The 8,119-nt window shown below is 49.0% G+C and overlaps 2 pseudogenes; both read right to left on the reverse strand.

Moving 5' to 3' along the window:
• Positions 1-1,456: 1,456 nt before the first annotated feature.
• LOC134738482 (cell division cycle protein 27 homolog) lies at positions 1,457-3,373 on the reverse strand (annotated as a pseudogene).
• A 109-nt stretch (positions 3,374-3,482) lies between these two features.
• On the reverse strand, positions 3,483-7,050 carry LOC129019154 (trithorax group protein osa-like; annotated as a pseudogene).
• Between the last annotated feature and the right edge of the window lie 1,069 nt (positions 7,051-8,119).

The following is an 8,119-nucleotide window of genomic DNA, read 5'->3' on the forward strand; positions in this document are numbered from 1 at the left end:
ACAGACAATATACATTTAAAAAAGAACAGCACAAGGATCAACCAGATTTGGGAAAAAATAAAAAAAAAACACAAGCCTTATGAAGAACTGAGTTCTTAAAATATTATGGAGAGCATAGCTATTGGAAAAGAAGGCAATATTGGCAAGTTGATTGTTAAATTTGTCAGCAAAAGCTAGCACTATTTTTTTGGCAATCTTTCAGGCACTGCAACTACTACTGCAAAATGTGATATAATCTATTGAACAACATATTCACCAATCAAAAAATATTTTAGTAATATAATGCTTCAGATTTAGAAGCAAATCAAGTATTAAAACTCAACTGCTATAATAATTAACCCCAAAGATAACCATATCTGACAAAAAAGCTTCCACAGAGTTACGACTTCAGAATTATACTTTCTCTTGATATTTACTTATTTATTTTATTTTATTTTATTTTATTTTATTCATTTTATTTTATTTTATTTTATTTTATTTTATTTTACTTTTTTCTTGAGACGGCGTCTCACTCTGTCACCCAGGCTGGAGTGCAATGGCATAATCTTGACTCACTGCAACCTCCACTTCCCAGGTTCAAGCGATTCTCCTGCCTCAGCCTCCTGAGTAGCTGGGACTACAGGCACCCACCACCATGCCCAGCTAATTTTTATACTTTTAATATAGACGGATTTTCACCATGTTGGCCAGGATGGTCTCGATCTCTTGATATGATCTGCCTGCCTTGGCCTCCCAAAGTGCTGGGATGACAGGCATGAGCCACCATGCCTGGCCTTCTCTTGATATTTAAACTTTTATGTCAGTCCAGAAAAATACAATAAATGTCAACAGTAAGTATGGTGTTGAGGCAGAAGTAGGACCAAACGTATTCATATGTTACTCAGTTGATAACAATATGGCCTGGGTAGTAGTAATTTCCTATGTGTCTACTTATACACAAATACAAAAAAGTAAAACAGAGATACTGCTAAATAAAAGGGTACACTAAGTTCTTAATAGTAACTCAATAAACTGGAACACTGTCAAAAAGCAGCAACTAGTGAATTTTTCGGTGTTTTTTTCTATTATCCAATAAGTGAATTATGCTATTCCTTTCCAATTTCCCAAGCACTTTTTGTCCCAATCACCATTTCTGTGTTTGAAGAAAAAGTAACAAATCAATTAACAAAACTAAACAAGCAAACAAACAAAACACAACTACAGTATTTGCAAAAGTTTGGTAGAAGACTGAAACTGTTGAGTATAAGCATCTGGTATTCTATTATAATTAGTTAACTGAAGAGTTTGTTAAAGACATACATTTCATAAGAAAACATGTTACTTTGAAGTTATTGACCAGTATGTACCATCCCTAAGTATTAGTAACCAAATTCATGACAATAAAGAGCTATCTAACAAGAAAAATTAGTGACTACCAGCACCATCAACAAGATTTGTCTTTACACTTCATTACCACTTACCATGCATTATAATGTCTAGGATTGACTCTGATAGCATTTCGAAAACAAGCTAATGCTTTGTCCAATTCTTCAGTTAAGACAAACTCTCGCCCTAATAGAGTATAGGCATAAGCATAATTTGGATCCACTTGGATAGCCCTCTGGAAGAATTTAATTGCAATATCGTGTTCCCGCTGCAGACTGAAACAGTTCCCTGCAGCACACCAGGCCTCTGGCGAATTTTTATCCATGTCTGTTAAGTCTTTTGACAGAAATGAAAGAGAGACATCTTTTTGAAGACGCCAAAGTGTTGTAGAGTAGATTTCCATGCCCTCGACTCTATAATTCTCAATGCTTCTAACCTCTGAGAATATTCTTTCAGCTTGCATGTACTCTGAAATTTCAAAATAGGCCCTTCCAATTTGGCACAGTACCCAACTAGTATTGTAGTGGTGAGAAGGTAGATGGCTCAAAATATTTATAGCTTCTTTGCAGTAGTATGAACACAAAGCTAAATAACCTTTCCCACTTTCACGAAGAAGGCTCATCAAGCCTTCTGCTGCTGCTTTTTGTAGATTAAAAGCCTGAATCTGATGTGTGATTATGGATATTTTCTCTTCTGAATTGATGGAAGAGTCCAATTTTGTAATTTCCAGGTTGTCATTTATATTAGGTTGAGTTATTCCTCCTTTATTAGTTTTACTTTTTGTTTTTCTGTTTGGGGTTTTAGGTGGAAATTTCATTTTTAATTTCTTCCTATTCTCTTTGGTTGTGGAACTGTCACTAATAAAGAGTCATGAAGTTTTTTGATGCAGTGCATTTCGGGGAGATGTCATAGTGGGGCTCATTACCTGAGGTGTTGCACTTATTTATGGACCAGAACTTTCTGTTTGTGAAATAATTGGAGTTACCTCTCGGCTATTTCCACTCTGCGAGAAGTCAGACTTTGCTCCAGTTTGGCCAATTCTGGCAACAGACTTTTTTGAAGGGGCTCCTGTGGATGGCACATCAATTACAGAAGGTGTATTAGTGTAGTTTTGTAAATAAGATCCATCTCCAGGACTTGGGGTTTCTAATGGCAAAATCCCAAAACTTGGGGTTTATGGACTAAGAGCTGCTAGTCCTGTTAATAAACTTCGACCAGTTTTTGGTTTATTTTGAACTTGTTTAGATAATATGGAAGTTCTTGTTCCCAGTGGGACAGTATCAGGTGAAATTACAGCTGAATCAATAGAAGACACTGGAGAATCTGTATTCAAGGAGTACTTTGAATTGGAAGATTCTAAATTCAATCTGTTTAATTCAATTGTGTCCTGGGGTGTTTCCGTAAGAATGGTCTCAGGCTGTCTGTGACATAAACTGTGATTAGGTACTTGTGTTGTGCAAGAGCTGGGCAGACAGTTGCTAAAGTTCTGTAAAGATGTGAATTTAAATGTTTGGTCAGGATCTGGCTTTTCACCTATTTCACATAATGATTCAAAGGGATACCAGAGGAAAGGATTTAAACTAAGTCTCTTTTGGTAACCTTCTGATCCTTTGGCAAGCCGATCTGTCTTGCAATATACATGTCCCAACAATGGAAGGGGAAAGCAAGCTGAATCACCAAACTCAGTGACAATATCATCATGGCTTTTCTGCTTATTAAACACTCCACCAGATAAGATTTGTTCCCAGTCTGCAAGCTTACTGAGATCAACACAACATTTTGCAAGCTGGTATTTGCATTGCGGTGCAGGACAACTGTGACTTTTCAAGAGTCTATATGCTTTATAGGCCTTTTCTGGGAGGCAAGAACAGGTCGCCAGTAAAAACAAGGCTTCTTCTGAGTGTACTTCTGCATAAAGGCCTTCTGTGAGGAAAACCCCATCTCGGTAAGCATAGTGGTTTAGTGCTTGGCATAGAGCATCCTGGACGGGTTCCTGCAGCACGGTCATCCTCGAGGCTCAGGCCCAATTTCTGCAGTGCCTCAGGCAACCCCCCACCCCACCCACCCCCCTCCGCCCTGTAGCGGCTCCGGCCAGGCCAGCCTCGGCTCATTTAAATTCACCAGTTACTGGGGAATGGAGGAGGCCAAGCCAGAATGACTTCTTTATCCTGCTGACTCTGGAAAGCCCGGCCCCTTGTGATCCATTGCAAAGTGAAAGTCACCTCGTGTTTGGAAAACGGATCCGCTCCCATGTTCAGTGGAGCGATGTGGCATGTAGGACGAAGGACTCTGTTCCTTCTGATTTGGTCTGCACGGTGGTGCCTAGGGCTGGAGCTCTCTCTGTGCAGACCACTGACTCCCTCTACCTTGGGTTCCATCGGCCCCACCCTGGGACATGAGCCTTGGCAGATTCTGGCCCGTCCTGGCCCTTAAGTCGCTGTCAGAAACCCCATCTTGTGTTCGGATGCCCCGAATAACTGTGGCTCGTGCATCTCTGGAAACATTGGAAATCTCTCCTCTACGCATGGTCACCTAAAACCCCAGGAGCTCGAGAAACACGTCCGCCATCCACCTCACTGCTTTCGGAGAGAATGCTATGAGTCTCTTGCCGAATCTCTCTTGACTTGAGTTCTTCATGGGTGTGTGGTTAAGACGTAGTGAGACCAGATGTATTAACTCAGGCCGGGTGTTTGTGGCTCATACCTGTAACCCCAACACTTTGGGAGGTCGAGGCTGTAGGATCCCTTGAGGAATTGCCTAACCCAGGGGAGGTTGAGGCTGCAGTGTGTGAGCCATAATGGTGTCACTGTGCTCCAGTCTGGGTGAAAGACAGGGTGAGGCCCTGTCACAGGCAGGCAGACAGGCAGGCAGGCAGACAGACAACAGCTGTATTATGTTCATCTCAGGGTAGGAAGCAAAAATAACAGAATACAGCCCTTAATTCTTTTTTTTTGGGATGGAGTTTCACTCTTGGTGCCCATGCTGGAGTGCAATGACACCATCTCGGCTCACCGCAACCTCCACCTCCCATGTTCAAGTGATTCTCCTGCCTCAGCCTCCTGAGTAGCTGGGATTACAGGCATGTGCCACCACAACCGGCTGATTTTGTATTGTTAGTAGAGACAGCATTTCTCCGTGTGGTCAGGCAGGTCTCGAACTGGCCACCTCATGTGATCTGCCCACCTCGGCCTCCCAAAGTGCTGGGATGACAGGTGTGAGCCATTGTGCCCAGCCAGCTACGTTTTCTTTCAAATTTTCAATTTTAATCTATTTATTATTATTATTATTATTATTATTTTGAGACGAAATCTCACTCTGTTGCCCAGACTGGAGTGCAGTGGCGTGATGTCGGCTCACTGCAAGCTCTGCCTTCTGGGTCCACCCCATTCTCCTGTCTCAGCCTCCCAAGTAGCTGGGACTACAGACGCCCACCACCATGCCTGGCTAATTTTTTGTATTTTGAGTAGAGACGGGTTTTCACTGTGGTAGCCAGGATGGTCTCGATCTCCTGATCCCCGTGATCTGCCCACCTCGGCCTCCCAAAGTGATGGGATTACAGGCTTGAGTCACCGTGCCCGGCCTATTTATCTATTTATTAACTTTGAGTCCAGGTTCTGAAACCAGTTAGTTTTTGTATTTTTTTAGAGACGAGGTTTCACCATGTTGCCAAGGCTTGGATCGAGGGATCCACCTTCCCTCACCTCCCAAAGTGCGGAGATGACAGGCGTGAGCCTACTGCACTCGGCTCCCCCCTTCCACCCCCAGCTTATCACTCATGTGCCGGAGGCCCAGCGGTGGTGTGTGTTTCCCATCCCTAGCGCCCCCTCCTCCGGTCACCACCATGGTGTCCGCGATTGGGTCCTGAGGGAGCTCGTTGGTGTGGGGGTTGAAGCGGTTGAGTGAGACGCACCCCTGCCATGCAGGGAAGGGCGCCGCCTGGTCTGCTGAGTGCAGGTCCCGTGCTCCCCTCTGGCGGTTGTGCGCGGGGTATGTTAATGATCGCAGTGGGCTGGGGCAGGTGACGCATGTGCCGGCCGGCCGCCGAGGGGCTACCGTTCTGCCTCTGACTGGTTGTGTGTGGGTTTACTTGGAGGTGCTTTGCCTGGGAGATAGGAGGTGGGTGGACGGGGAGTCCTTAGGGGATTGCGCGCATGCGCAGCGGCGAGGTCCCCTGCCCAGACCGCGAAGGCTCAAGGTTGCCTCACGCAGATTTTTCCTGGTACCGCAAGCCCCCCCCTTCTCCAGGCATCCCTAAGCACCTCTGCAGGCCCGACGAGGGGTGACTGGCGGGTGGGGAGTGTGACCCACCCCCGGTGAGAAAGCCTTCTCTAGCGATCCGAGAGGTGTGCCTTTGGGGTACCGGATTCCCCGGCCTGCTGCCTCTCTCTGCGTTAAGGTAGCACTGCCGTAGCGACTCGCTTGCAGAGGACACTCCTCCGCTTCCCCGTCGACAGGGTGAGGGGGGAAGAGAGAGGGTTCCCCGGCCTCCGCAGTGGGGACCGAGGGCGGCTCGTTGCCTACTGTGTGGCCCACGCCTCCTCCTTCCGAGTCTGTGCACGAGCAGTGGCTGTGCCCGGCGTTTCATCTGGTGAGTGACCCCCTCCACTGCAAGCTGGCTCTTCGCCTGCTCCCCTGTGGAGTAGCGACCGTGCTGATGACCGCATTTGCATTGCACAGGGTTGGGCCGCCTGGCCATGGGAAGCATCCCAAGTGGGGGGCGCATCGTTCTCCCAGAGCTTGACCAGGTTGGAGGATGGACGGGAAATGAGCAACGTGGCCTTGGCATTGGGTTTGTGGCTGAGGTCGCTTTGGGGTCCCAATGGCAGGACCTGGGGCTCATGAGGTGGGTCTTGGTGAGTGCCGAGGGCCATCCGGCATCCTAGATGGGGAGCCGTGGGACCTCCCTCGTGCCTGTGGTGGTGGGATCCCGTGGCCGTGTTTTCCTGGTGGCCCGGCCATGCCTGAGGTTTCTCCCCGAGCCGCCCCTCTGCGGGCTCCCCGGTGCCCTTGCCCTTGCAGTCCCTAGCCTTGCCTGTCTGTGCCCCCCTCCCTGCCCACTGATCCTCTCTCCCTGGGCGGCTCACCAGCTTAGGCTGTGGTGGCCCCGTCTGGGACTAAACCCAGCTCCGCCTTGTGGGGCACTGCCACCGGCCACTGTTTGGCCTGTTGTCTGTGTCTCCGGGTGTGTGCCTTTGGGACCAAGTCGGCGGCGCCCCACTTGGGCTTGGTGGGCACCTGGAGGGTTTGGTGTCAGCCTGCAGCACGTGTGGGGGAGAGGGTTCCGGGGGCTGGACGCGATGGCGGCAGCGGTGGTGGAGCTGCGGGCTTGCCGAAGGCCAGTCAGACACTCTAGGTACTGCGCCGAGACACCTTCGTGCTCAGAGGCCGCTGGCAGTGAGATCCCAGGCACCGTGGTCCACTTCTCGTTCGCTGTCCAAACGTCGGGGCCACCCTGCACCTGCCGCATGCGAATGGCCGCCAGTCCCTCGTGGCTGCCGTGCTCGGGTCGGGCGGTCTGCCTCCTCGCACTTGGGCATGAAGGGTTGGGAGTGGTGAGCCCGTGGGGGGGTGTTGTGTCGTGTGGGTGGATGGGATGTACGGTTCGCTGCCCCACCGCCCCCCTCCCACCACCCCACACTGTTCCCTCCCTCTCACACGCCACGTCACCCTCCCTGCCATGCCCATCCTCGCGACTGGGACTCTTGGCTCATCCTCGTGAGGCCCGGAGGCCGCTTTCTTCCTACATGGTTGATCCTACCAGAACCATATGCTTGTCTCAAAGATTAAGCCATACATGTCTAAGTACGCAGGGCCAGTACACTGAAACTGTTAATGGCTCATTAAATATGTCATGTTTCTTTTGGTTGCTTGCTCCTCTCCTACTTGGAAAACTGTAGTAATTCTAGAGCTAATACATGCCAAATGGTGCTGACTCAATTCATGGGGAAGATGTGTGCATTTGTCAGATCAAAACCAACTCTGTCAGCCCCTCTCTGGCCCCGGCCGGGGGGGTCGGGTGCCGACGGCTTTGGTGACTCTAGATAACCTCAGGCCAATCGCACGCCCCCAGTGGCAGCAACGACCCATTTGAATGTCTGCCCTATCAACTTTCAATGGTAGTCGCTGTGCCTACCATGGTGACCATGGGTGACAGGGAATCAGGGTTCGATTCTGGAGAGGGAGCCTGAGAAACGGCTACCACATTCAAGGAAGGCAGCAGGCGCGCAAATTACCCACTCCCTACCCAGGGAGGTAGTGATGAAAAGTAACAATACAAGACTCTTTCGAGGCCCTGTAATTGGAATGAGTCCACTTTAAATCTTTTAACAAGGATCCATTGGAGGGCAAGTCTGGTGCCAGCAGCCACAGTAATTCCAGCTCCAATAGCGTATATTAAAGTTGCTGCAGTTAAAAAGCTCCTAGTTGGATCTTGGGAGAGGGCGGGTGGGTGAGTCACAGCCCGTCCCCACCCCTTGCCTCTCGGCACCCCCTCGATGCTCTTAGCTGAGTGTCCTGTGGCCCGAAGCGTTTACTTTCAAAAAGTTAGAGTTTTCAAAGCAGGCCCGAGCCGCCTGGATACCGCAGCTAGGAATGATAGAATAGGACCGCGGTTCTATTTTGTTGGTTTTCGGAACTGAGGCCATGATTAAGAGGGATGGCCGGGGGCATTCGTATTGCGCCGCTAGAGGTGAAATTCTTGGACTGGCGCAGTTCGGACCAGAGCGAAAGCATTTGCCAAGAATGATTTCGTTAA

The sequence above is a fragment of the Pongo pygmaeus genome, chromosome 17 (genome assembly GCF_028885625.2).
Source record: "Pongo pygmaeus isolate AG05252 chromosome 17, NHGRI_mPonPyg2-v2.0_pri, whole genome shotgun sequence".
Lineage (NCBI taxonomy): Eukaryota > Metazoa > Chordata > Mammalia > Primates > Hominidae > Pongo > Pongo pygmaeus.